The sequence below is a fragment of the Ambystoma mexicanum genome, chromosome 9 (assembly GCF_040938575.1).
Source record: "Ambystoma mexicanum isolate Mex_15411 chromosome 9, UKY_AmexF1_1, whole genome shotgun sequence".
In the NCBI taxonomy this organism is placed as follows: Eukaryota; Metazoa; Chordata; class Amphibia; order Caudata; family Ambystomatidae; genus Ambystoma; species Ambystoma mexicanum.
The window spans coordinates 1,173,250,844-1,173,264,736 of record NC_090931.1 but is presented as its reverse complement, the minus strand read 5'-3'; the positions used below and the strand labels follow the sequence as shown (position 1 = coordinate 1,173,264,736).

Below are 13,893 nucleotides of genomic sequence, written 5' to 3'. Positions count from 1 at the left end.
TAAAGTGATGTTGATTAATAGCCTGCATCTAGTTAACAATTATCATTACACTCATTTTGATAGAAAACACACTGCGCATCATTACAAGTCCAGCTGTGTAATAAAGTGACTGTAATTCCTTTACCACCAACTATTTTGGTGGTAACAGGATTCATAGCACGTTTACCACACTGCCAAATTATAGTTTTAACCTTGAAGTAGGGGATTTATCTCCAGCAAGATGCTGCAGGTAAATCCTGCACTTCAAGGACAAACATTGGTGTTTTTACCACTGTGGACTAAACACTAGTGATTCATCCCCAAAAACCCTATGGAGTTCTCTGGACACCAACAATGGGGATCAGCACTACCTTACCACCATTGATAAAGCAGCAATAAATCTGCCAGACCGAGCTGCAGTAACAGCGAATGTGCTTGGCGGTAATTCCAAAAAATCATTCAACTAACACCAAACATGTAATGGGGCCCACTGTCTGATATTGACAGCACTATGAAGCCCATTCTCTACCCCCAAGAAACATGTGTCGATCGGGGGCCGGCCTCTAGGAAAGGCTTACCTAAGCCAAAGGGTCACCAGGGGTTTTTGTTAACCCAGTGGCGTTATTAGGCAGACAATGATCTCTGAATTGTTAACAATGGCTTGGGCTATTACTCAGAAATACTGTTTTGGTGTTTTCCATTAAAAGCAGTATGGAACGGCCCAGGAAATGTCCACAAAATGAATTTCGAGTCATAATGAATTAGGGGACAGTCTTAGGCAAATATGATAGACTTTACTGGCTTTATACTAGGCCACTTTAAACTGAAGGCCATGCTTTTTTGTGCATGTTCCTATGAGACTCTTCACACATTATCTGTCAAGATCATTTGTATATTATGATTTACATGCAGTCATTTAAAGGCAGCTGTGACTGTTCTGATTGATGGTCAAACTGTTCTAATCGTTATGTGAGTGCTAATGTGAACTCTAGGCAGTTCTCTCTAAAGGGGATGGGGTAGACACACCCAATAGGTGGGTTGCTTTTGCACAGCATGAAAGATGGCTGTGACTTACTGAGGCTCTTGTCACCGTGCCACCTGAAAAACGATCGCACCTGCAGACTTTCGTTCCTACGCAGGAGACCTGCTTCTACACAATCAGGAATTAGTGAGGATAGGAGCAGCGTATTTTTTCCGATGAACAAGAAGCGATCTGCTGCTTACCTCTCACAGCTAAGCGACGCTCAAACAAAGGCATGCAGGCAGAACAACACACTGAAGCAGTGGTCTTCAAACTTTTTTGGCCTGGGTCCTCCTGAGCAAAATGTGGGCAGGCTGACCCCCCCAGCCCCCCAAAATGCCAAATGGATAGTAAGTCCAAATGGCTATGAACTATTGTGTGCCATCACCGCACCCTACACCTGGTATAGTACCTGGGCTACCCCAACTTCTCCCATCACTCTCTGGGCTCCCTCTTCACACTCCTAGCCCAGTCCTTGGAGGTGTGTATGCAAGTCCCCTTGAGACCAGAGAAATATGTCAGTGCTCTCCCCACACCAAACCTCGATACTTGTAAATAAACATCCTGATGGTGTGAAATGCTGAGAGGTGTCATTGCAGTTCTGGTCTATGAGAAGCGGCCAATTCAAGATTCTGCTAGAACCTACATATGATTGGAGCACCACTTTCATTTGGATGATATTGGTAAGACGATCTGATAATGACGTGGCAGTGAGAGGGTAAGTCAGCAGTCTCTGCTTTGGGCTGATACTCTGATTAGGAATTTACATTTTATTGACCCAAGGCGATCACTCTGGACATGTTGGGAGACCCCTGCGAACAGGCTACTGACATATATATTAGGTTTGGTGGGAGATATACCAGCACATAGTGGATATTTCTGATATTGGCAGCAGTACTTTACCCCTTATATTGGAGAGATAGTGAGATTGTATACCCTCCATTCTCCTGCTGAAGCTGAGTGTACGCCAGAAAGGATACTATCTGGCAAATCTCCATGTCTGGGAGTGGGAAGATGACAAAAGGATTGCAACAACAAAAAAAAAAAACAGGAGAGCCTGCACAATCATGTAAAGGTTTCAGCTACCGGTCCCATCCTGAGTACTGCTATGGGCACAAATGCCCACTTGGACACAAATAAACCCTCTGAGGAAAAACAAATCCTATCCAATATGGTGGCCTCATTCAACGACAAGTAAGATGACATTAATGTTGATGTTTCTGCAATTAATACTAAACTGCAAAAGGCTCAAAACTGCATTACCGAAGCTAAAGCAAGGGTGCGGCTCATTGAGGATAATGTGGCTATCATAAAAATCACACTTGACACTGATACCACTGCAGCCAAAACCATGCAAGGGAAGTACTATGACCTGGAATAATGCTCATAACGGAACAACATTTGAATTCTGACATTTCCAGAGGGCCCTATCAGAAACAATATGGATACGTATTTTGAGCATACTTTGTTGAGAATATTGGACTAGCCTCAACTATCTCCTCACTTCATGTTAGAATGAGCTCATAGATCCTTGGAGGCTTCCTAAGCCACCACCCCAACCTAAAATCACTCTGATCCTCAACAATAGGGACAGGAACGCAATCATGATTGTGGTTCAGGAGAAGGCTTAATCATGATTGTGGTTCAGGAGAAGGCTTAACTGCATATTGGATCTAATAGATTTTGATTTACAGAGACTTCTCTATTGCGGTTCAGCAAGAGCACACACATAAGCCGGTCAAGTGGCACAGCGAGTAGAGCACCCGCTTTGACACCCGTGCAGAGCCTGTTAACGCAGGTTTGAATCCCGGCGGGGCCAAACTCAGCCTTTCATCCTTCCGAGGTCGATAAATGAGCACCACACACCGTGGGTAATAATAAGCAGCGCTCAGATACCTGAGGGTTTGTAGCGCTATATAAAAGCCTAATTATTATTATTATTATTATTATTATATTATCGGTGTAAAGAAATGTTTGCAAGATAGATCCATCTCATACTCAATGTTGTACCCAGCTAAACCGTGATTCACTTTTCAAAACATATTGTATTACATAACCAGATGAAGCAACTGCTTTTATCATGAACAATATTTCTTGTACTTATAGGTCTTAGATGAAATAGGGTTCTGGTTTGAACATCAGGTGTTCAGCTTACATTTATCAAGAGCTTTTGAGTCTATAAAGGTATATTATATTTTGCTTGGATGGATTCCAGGTGGTGGCGTACCTGCCTATTAAAGCTTTCCCGAGCTGAGTTGTTAAAAATTTAAGAATATAAGGGAGGGAAGTTACACTGCACAGTTTTGGGTAGTGGTGAGGGTTGGGTCAGGTATGCTGTGGGTATTTAGGGATACAAGATGTGCTTGGTGTTTACAAACACATTCTGAAATGTGCCATTTGCAATTGATCGCTGGGAGGAAGAGGAAATATGGATGAGATTTACCTTCTGTATTGCCTATTGTGATGCATTTACAAGGCAGGTGAGATAGATGCATGAGTTTGGGGTATGGGCACACTTTTAAAGATGTGATGATTGCTGGCACATGTAGATTCTCATAAGGTGCTGTTGGGAGGCAGATGAATACGTCCATTCCTATGTTGCCATCATGTTTTTAGGGCATGACCATTTCCCGCAGTTAGTGTAACATTCACCACTTTCTGAGAAATCCATAATACTTCATGATGTAGAGTGCACTCATTTGTTCATGTGTTGTCTGTTATGTGTAGGGGTTGATACCCTTAGCATTTGGTGCTCACTGGGAGCCCGAATAGGGGCTATGGCTTTTTTGGCCTGTGCTCTGGCCCTGGTAGTAACACGTGCTCTAGCCTTTGCTGTACACCTCTACTCATGCTTACTTATCCATGCACGCAGCTAGCACCTGCGTGCACACTCTGCTCTGACCTCCTGCCTTTCCCTTCTGATGGTGTGAACCTTTTTACCTACTTATCTGACTTAAGTTGGATTTCTTGCCGTCTTTGGCTCGACGACTCCTTCTGCCTGGCAATCCTTCCTAGGAACTTTTTCTCTTTACTCAAGTATGATGGGCAGTGGAGAGAGAAACCCATCATGGCACTGTCCTGGTTTATCTGCTGATCCATCAAAGCCTCTCCTCCATTGGGCACCATGCGGGGCAAAATCCCTGCACGACCCCCTCCATTGCATCCATGGACACAACATCACAACGTCTTCTACCTCTGTACAGATTTCTACCTCCTAGTTCTATTTAGCCTGGAGTACACTTTCTCTTCATGGTGGTTTAGATTTTTCAGGTATGTAGTGGGGTGCCGGGGAAATAATCAACCTTGGTACTAACTCATCCCTTGTTAATTTAGACACATAGGGTGATTGCTGGAAAATCTTTGATGTTAAATTGTCTACCTTTTCTTTGGAAAGTTTCTTTGGAAAGTCAAATGTTTTAGTTTATGTTACAAACTCCATGTCAATATTAATTGAGAAAACGGAATTTACACTTTGTAGTAAAGCACTTGATTTCTTATATATATATAACATTTTTTATGAAAGGTCTCCAGTGTGAAAATTGTTACAAAATTTGATATGTGAATAACTGAATATTTGGTTGTATATACAACACTAACTGGGTGTGCAGGGGACGGGAGAGTCCCACAAGATTGGGGACTCCTGCTGTTTCTTCAGATCTCTACCTCCACCAGGTACAAATGCACTACAAAAGCCACCAATGGCATAACAGCGCCAGAGGAGCCAGAGCTGATATGAGGCATTGAGACACCACTTGTGGTAGTCTGCAGCACAGAAGCGGAGGTGGTGGAAAATGCCATTGGTGTGGCCTATCTGAAGACACCACCCACATTCTGTGCTGCCATCAGGTTGGTGAAGAGCATGGTCTCCTCCCTGTGTTACTATGCAGTATGCTTTTTACTGCCAAGCACAGCATCAGAGAGAACATTGTTCCCATGAGATCTATCTACCAGCAGTGTCACCACTTTGACCCCGATTGTCTTTTCTGCCAAAGAAGAGGGCTTTGTCTGGGCAGAGGCATCAAAGAAGGTATGTAGCCCTGTAGATGATGGGCCTAGGACATGTAGCTGTGTGGACACCTCCATGTTGTCCTGCACACCCGCCTGTCTGATTCTCATGTCTGCAACATGTGAATCCCACTTGATCCTCCATCAAACACAGAGGGTATGCAATTCATGTCTTCCTCCTCCTTTCCACACCCAATCCTGACACAGCAATTGAGATCCCCAGGATCCAAGGCTCCTGTGTATCCTGGGAACCATGTCCCTGCCTCTCTGCTGCTGAGGTGTCAACAAGTATGATGCACCAATATCATCAGCCTTAGCAGCAGTGCCATTGGAGGAGTCCACAACACCAGGCACATGTCCCTCCCTGGTACTCAATGTCTTGTAGAGTGACTGGAGTCTATGAATGCCATCTGGAATTTGTGTCCCTGACATGGAGCTTCTCCTTAGGGAAGCTCCTTCTTCAGATGCTTGAAGCACTGCAAAAGAAGGACAAGGATAAAAACCATCACTGTATGAATGTGTATGCACATGTCTATAGAAAACACATTGACATGCAGCCATGAAGACATTAGTGCAAACAGAATGTGTACATGTCTGTGTACACAGATTCATATCTGATGAGACAATGTAATGGGAAGGGTGCATGCCAGATGGCAATTTAAACTCCAAATCCCAGATTTGTGTCTCACATTTCCACAATGAACATCCCAGACACTCTGCATGCGTTTTTGCCACGAGTGACCACTTGCGGCAGGCCCTCCATCAGACATCCACCAAATGTCACAATGTTTCCTGACACCCATCAAATTGGCCATGTTTCTAGAGCTTTAATGCACATGAATGGCCACAGTAAGTGAGAGATACATGTCTTGCTGACACAAGCCTTTCTCAAACAACAGATAGTCAGCCCGGTATTGTATCTACTTGTAGGTCAACCAACAATCCAGTTACATTCCCCTTCCACAGTCCCCTTGGCCTGCATTCCTCAAATGCAGCCATCATGCAGAATATGTGCAATTGATGAGACAACATGTCCTTGGACCCTCCACGTGTGAAAACACAACTGCTCATGTGAAAATCTCTGATGAACAAGGCATGCACACAGATGATGTTAATCATGACATGTACATTCTGTAGGGTATTTTGTGGAGATTTGGGGCCTGACGGTATTTTATTACCGCCGAAAAATAACTTAGCAATAATCACTCTTTGTATTCAGATTTGGCCATGTGCAACAATAATACAATGGACATGCATTATTTCAGCACCCAGACCTGCATATTTGGTATACGTGGTTGGTAGGCGCGGTTGGTGGCATTTTGGTGAGCATAATTCCCTTGTTTTATTTGTGGCCCCAATGTCCAAAATCCCTTATCTTTGCTTAGATTTTTCGTGTGATCACTAGAGAGACCTCAGACCTACATTTTAGGAAGACCACATTTTTCAGTAATAGTGATGGTGTGCCACCATGGGCGAACTCACTGACTTATTTACGACAGAGAGCTATATATGGTAGTCTTGTGGTAATTTCCACTACCTTATATACGGTAGGGAGCTATGTTCAGAGAGTCTCTCTTCCCGTTGGCTCATGTACCTCCAACAAGCTATGCTACAGTCACTCACAATTATTCATACTGATTCTGACATGCACACATCTGTCTTAAAATGACCATTGCACTGTTTAAAAATCTCCCCACAACATCGGCATTGTAATGATAAATATTAAATACACCACCCGTCTGTTTTCAAATATTTTTCGGTATTATAAAAGTTGCATTTAAACACGATCTCATTCTTTACAGAAATAAATAAAATGGTACAGTAAAAGCATTGTCTATGACACACTGCGAAGAGCGTGGCGGAGAACAGAACTCAAATTGCAACATTAGCATTTGATTAAGGCATGCACAGGAATCCTACACTGACTGCATATTACCGTACACACTCAGCTCCCACACTTCTCATTACCTTATCTTTTTAGTTGTTCTCTTTGGCTGTTCTCTTTGTGAATGTGGCTCCCTTGGATTAACTCCAGCAAAAAGGAACGCTTGCCTTCTCAAACCGGGGTCATTGCCTGGAATTCTCAGCTTTTGCAGATAGGAACGCCTCAGCCAGTGGAAAGGTCCTTCTTTCAGCTCTCCCCAATCTCGACTGCCAAATCTTTACTGTAGCAGGACGCAGTGATCTGCATTCAGTCAGGAGTCCCACAGCCAGGTCTTCTCCCCAGTAGTGCAGAAAAATGTCTCCCTGTCTTTTTCCCCGATACTGCCCACTAAAACTTTCATCTCAGCCCTCTGTATGACGTGTCCCAATGAAATCCATCATCTCTCATCCTCCTACTCTCAACAATAGCTTCGCTTATACATTTGCAATTGTTGCAAATCTGACTTCCTTCTTCCTGCAGTTACTGTGCACAAAAACACGGAGAAGCAGACAAAGAAGAGAAGAAAAAAAATCTGCACACACATTTAAATGGTTTTCAGAGTATGCCTAATTCTGCAGTGGAGAACACATTTCATTAGTGGGTTATGTTAAATAAGGTTTTATTAGTCAGGTTAATGGTTAATAGGTTAGCTGTTAATTTTCAAATGTGTCTCTCGCACCATAGGCATTTCATGTGAAAAATAGTGTGCATTTTTAAATGAGCACGTGTGCTTTTAACTGTAAAAATAGATTTGCATCTTATATGTTAAAATCGTTTTTGACTGAATAGCCTGTCTTTTCTTGTTAATCTGGTAACCCATATAGCAATGCACCGCACCCTTGTGGTGGTGCTGCAAAAAAAAAAATGTGCTACTTGTGCAGTAGTGCTGTACTCTGTGCTGTTTGCTACCTGTGCAGTAGTGCTGTACTCTGTGCTGTTTGCTACCTGTGCAGTAGTGCTGTACTCTGTGCTGTACCATGCCAAATATCCTTACATATACCCTCCTTTTGTTTTTAGAACTTGGCTACAATCCAAGCCAATTCCTAAAAACAACTTGTTCTCTCTCTTTTTTTTTTTTTTTTTTACAATATAGCAATCCAACAAAATGAATATTCATGTGCATCAATGAAACATTTGCAATCAACATTTCATCTGAGTCCATCAGTTCATAAAATGTTCCACATTTGCCTTCTCAGTGGAAGTGGCATTACTTTAAGTTTAAATTTTCCAAGTCAATTAAAAACAACGAAATAAAACAACTAACTAAAACAAATAATTAATATAACAAATTAAAATAAATAATTAAAATAATAAATACGTGGAACTTCATATGCCGGAACTTCTGTTTTGTCTCTTTTGGTATGTCCCGACCAGCGATGTTATTCGGTTCATTCGAGTATTCTTTCATCTTGGCAATCTTGAATCCACAGCAGTCATCTCTTTTGGCATTCCGGTTATTTTGTCTTCACCTCCACCTGGAGGCAGGCATCTTTTGGTCTTCATCCAGGGGACTCCAGGACTCCATCGTCTCTCCCGTGGGCTCTGATCTCGAAACCTCCGACCAAATAATGTTAATTGTCTAAATCAAAATAGAAAATAAACAAATTAAGTACATAGCATAATACTAACTTCATCCTTTTGCCAAAAATAAAACATGCTTGGTAAAAATATATATATTTTTTTTCTTTTTTTTTCTGAAATTAAACACAAGTTAAAAGAAAACAAGCAGATATTCAATATTTAACACACTTTCTCTCTGCACACCAACCATGAGCTTCCATTATATGTGCATTTATTTATTTATTTATTTATTTATATTATATATTTTTACATATATTACAGTGTTTATGTGCCATCATAACAATCAACTTTTTTTTTTTTAACTTCTTTGTCACTGCCTCCTGACTACATCCACTTATTTTCTCACTTTTTTTTTTTTTTAAGGGACTTTATCTGTCTCTACATGCTCAAGCTGCCTGATCTCATGTCTGGGATGGCATGGTTTGATTTGATTTACATGGACAAACTGCTCTATTGCTGTTTCACCTTCATTTTTCAAAATTTTATACACTACAGGAGAGACCTTATCTATAATTCGAAATGGCCCCTGCCAGGCTGCTAGAAATTTAGAATTTTTCTGTTTACTTTTTCCAAAATGAAACTTGTACACCTGATCCCCTACACTGTATTTCTTTACTGATGTCTTTTTATCATAATATGACTTTGCACTGTCAGCAGCTCTTTCCAGATTTCTCTGCACAAAAGCAAATGCATGTTGCAAATGTCTCCTCAGTTCATCAATATATTCATGAACTGTGGATGCACTCACAAGGGTTTGCTCATGTGTTCTGTATAGTAGGTGTTGTGGTAACACCATTTTCCTACCTGTTAAGACCTCATGGGGGCTAACACCTGTTGCTTTGGCAGGAGTCGACCTGATTGCCATCAAAACCAATGGTAAACGCAAATCCAAGCTGGAACCTGCTTCTGCCACAAACTTCTTTAAAATATCCACAACAGACCTATTGCTTCTTTCAACTGTACCTGAAGACGCCGCCCGATATGCGATATGTAGTTTCCTTTTCACACCTAGTATTTGCCATACTTTACTCATTAGAGTACTTGTGAAATGACTTCCTCTGTCTGACTCAATTCTTTGTGGCAACCCAAACCTTGAGAACACATGGTTCACCAGCAATGTGGCTGCTGTTTGCGCACTACAATCTGGTGCAGGAATGCACTCAATCCACTTCGACATCAAACATACCACACTCAAAATATAACGGTGTCCCCTGCTCGACCTTTTTAAAGGACCTACATAGTCTATTTGCAAATCTGACCATGGGAGAGTTAGGCCTCTTTTCATCAATGGTGCTCTATGCATTGGTGAAGCAGGTTTAAATTGGGCGCATACTAGACATCCTCTAGTATATAATTCCAAATCTTGGGACATATGTGGCCAGTAAGCATAATCTTTTAATATTTCTAATGTTTTTTGTGAACCTCTATGGCCCGCAGTTATGGCATCATGTGCATGGTGTAGCATCAGTCCTCTGAATGAAAGGGGTACCACCCACTGTATTTGTCCTGTTATGGACTCTCTAATCATGAGTCCATCCTGTAATCTGATTCGTGTTTTGTTCTTTAATAACACCCTCAACTCTTCTTTTCCCATACAATCATTTTCTGTTAAAGGATTTTGTTCAGGATCTATCAAATGATTATAATAGATTCCCAAAATGTGATCATTCTTTTGTGCCTCAATCAAATCTTGGTCTGGCGTGTCATGGCTCCACTGCACCACCGGTTGATCTACCTCCTTTGGTGCTTTAGAACGTGTGACTGCATCAATTTGTATTTCACCCATCAAATAATCAATAGGTAGCAATTCTCCCATCACAGCCCCAATCTTAGCCAGATGGTCTGCCTTATCATTTCCCTCCTTATCCTCTCCTGGTGTTTTTAAATGCCCACGAATTTTTCTCCAGTATATTGTTAAATTATTTTCTGACACCAATTTGTCTATGGCTTGTATCATTTTTCCATGTTTAAGTGGCTTTTTGTTGTATGTAACCATGCCTCTTGCTTTCCAACCAGGCAAATACTCCACAAAGCTATTCCGTGCATAGTCAGAATCAGTCACCAGGACAATTTCACTGAACTTTTTATCAACTGCAGTAGCAATTGCTTTATAGATGGCTGCCAATTCCGCCACCTGACTGCTCCTATCTCCAATCCTCATCCCTATACTGGGAACGCCTTCACATTTCATCCAGACATTTCCTATTCCTGCCACTAACTGTTTATTACTGTCATTTTCAATGTGAAAAGCACAACCATCCACATATACAGTTGGCAAATCCTTGCATGTTTTTTCATCAAAAGCTTTGTGTGATGATTGTTCAAATTCCTGCAAACTAGTTTCCACTTCCATTTCATTTGGTATTTGTTCAGCTGCACAATCATGTAAGTCAGCTAACCCTTGAGCAATTGGGCTCTTTTTATTTTGTCCATATCTCATTTCTACAGGAAAACCTTGTAATGCCAGCGTCCATGAAGTGATTCTGGATTGCGCTAGATTGCCTGATCTAATTCTTTTACTCTCTAAAAATTGCAAAGGTTGATGATTTGTTTCAATAATCACCTTTTCTCCCTGAACAATGGGGCGGAAATGTTGTAGCGCCCACACAGTGGTTAATAGGGCCTTTTCACATTCATTAAATCTCATTTCAACTTGGGAAAATGCCTTACTTGCATATGCAATGGTTTTGTGATTCAAATCGTGTTTTTGTGATAATACTGCTGACATACAATGTTCAGAAAAACCTATTTCTATAAAGAAATCCCTTTCCTTTATGGGGTATGCTAAACATGGTGCCTTTACAAGACATTCCTTCAATCTAGCCACTGCATCAGACTGCTCTCTTTCCCATCTCCAGGGAGTATTTAGTTTAAGCAGTTTAGTCAATGGTTGAGTGATTTCTGCATAATTCTCAATGAACTTTCTGTTATAGCCTGTCATCCCTAATAAACTTTTTACTCCTTTCACATCTTTAGGATCTTTTAATCTTTGTATGGCCTCTATTTTCTTCCTTTGTGGATTTAGCCCACGTTCAGTCACTTCATGCCCTAGAAAGTTCACTTTTTTCTTGCACCATTGTGCTTTTTGCAAAGATACTTTGGCGCCTGCTTTCTGCAATTGGCCAAGTACATGTCTTATTTCATCAAAATGGCTTTTCAGGCTTTCATTTTTTATCAGGACATCATCCACATAAACTATTGTTCCTCTTTCCGCTGCATCCGGCATGGCCTTTCTCAAAAATATGCCAAATTCACTCCCACTATTGATGTACCCGAACGGAGCTCTAAGCCAGGCATATTGAGTCCTGTCAAATGTAAAGGAAAATAAGTGTTGTATCTCCTCTGCCAATGGCACACACCAATATCCAGATGTGAGATCTAACGTGGTAAATACATTTGAACCATGTATCTGAGCTAGGCCCTGATCAATGAATGGTAGTGGCCATCTAGATACTGGTACTCTTTTATTTAACTCTCTTAAGTCTGCACACAGCCGCCATTGACCATTTGGCTTTAACACACCTAAAATAGGCGTATTGGATGTGCTATGAATGGGCCTGATTATTCCCCGTGATTCCAAATTTTTAATAATCTCTGCCAATGATTCTAAACATGCCAGCGGTAGTCTATACTGGCGTACAAACACTGGATTTCTGCTACAACCTTCTGGTAGTGTGGCCACATGTAAATCAGTTAAACCACAATCATAAGCATCTTTTGCAAATACATCCTTAAACTCCATAAATATTTCCCTCAGGTCGTCTCTATCCTTATCGCTGTCACATGCATCCGCTAAGGAGATCTGCTCTTCTACCATTTTGGAAAATTCTGGAAACTCTTCTGGTAAAGGAATCTCAGCGCTTTCCTCTAACTGTGTGGCTGTGTATTTTTGTAGAGCTGCCACTTTTAAATATTTTGGCATATCAGCTTCCACTTCAATGGTCTGATTTCCTGTTTCATTTTCATTTAAATTAAATATTATGCAATCCTCTTGATGGCAGCACACTGTCTCATTCGAATCATAAGGATACACAGAATGAATTTTAAATATTCCTTTGGGCTGAGAGTCCAGGTGTTCTGGCAACTCGCCCTTGGCATCTACATATTTTTCAGGAATATTCCCAATCACCATGTTATTTAAATCTGCCGTATAATGTGATTTTTGTATGGCCATTCCTAATGGGGAGTTTTCCTCTAAATGAATATCCTGACAACCTTTATTATTTACCATGATTTTTACAGATCCCTCACCAATGTCTACCAATGGAATGTATTCATAATCCAGGCCTTGCTGTTTTATGGATTCATTCAGGCATACAAATGCATCAGAGCCTTTCATCTGCTGTCCATTTTTGCATTTCAGTGTTATTGCAAACTGTTTTGTAAATGCAGGAATAATAGTATCTTTCCTTATTTGTAATTCGATGGCATAAGGAACCAGTTGTGCACAATGATAAGCCCTTCTTTTGTCTTCAAATTCAGGTGCCGGACCACCTAGGCGTGACCATATTTTTTGATTAAGGAAATCTAACACCATACACATTCTGTGCATGATGTCATTGCCCATGTAAAATTCATTTTGTGCTCCACTCACTATCCATATATTATGGTAAATTGTTTTCTGACCAATGCTAATTTTAAGCATGCATCTGCCTGCAATTCGGTTTTCAAAGTCTGGACTGTCCAACCCAGAAACATATTGGTTTTTAATCCTAAATTTCGGGATTTCTTCCCTCTCCATAATTTTTTGCAACAATTTCTCATTAATGAAACTCCTTTCATGTTCAAGTGCTAAAGTGGCTTTTATTGTTTTAAGATAATCATTTATACCAACATGAACCCATGGTTGCTCATCTTCCATGTGTATTTCTGCCAGAGTGGTAATGTGTTTTTCTGAATCTGTTTTAGGAGCAATATTCTGTTTGCATGTTTTCTCTTTTAAATAGAAACGTAATGTGTGCTCATCTATGGCAGTCTGCCAATCTTTCCTTGGGTCCAAGTATATTTGTACAGGTAGTTTTTCATTGTCACTCTGCATTTTGTCTTGACACATTAATATAACAGTGACACTAGGTATGCAGCTATTCTGGAGATATACCTCCACAGCATCATTTGTTTTGGCAACGGTGTGACATTCATTTATATTGCTGTTTTGTGATTTTAGTTTCTTAGGCCTCAATGGTTTTTTGGTTAAGGACCACAGCACTCCATTCACCCCATCTATGAGAGGAGACAATCTTTTCAGGCAATCTGTCCCCATCAGAAATGGAATTTCACAAATAGATGTGATCAATACCTCTTGTTTCATTCTGTGCTTTCCTATTTTTATGTCAACCTCAGTTACACCTATGATGGGCACCTCCTCCCCATTAAAGTTATGCAC

At 40.9% G+C, this 13,893-nt stretch overlaps 1 protein-coding gene across 1 annotated transcript in view; it reads left to right on the top strand.

The window, feature by feature from the left end:
* KYNU (kynureninase) overlaps positions 1–13,893 on the top strand; it is a 1,315,291-nt gene that overhangs the window by 511,645 nt on the left and 789,753 nt on the right. The gene's annotated exons all lie outside the window — the stretch shown is intronic.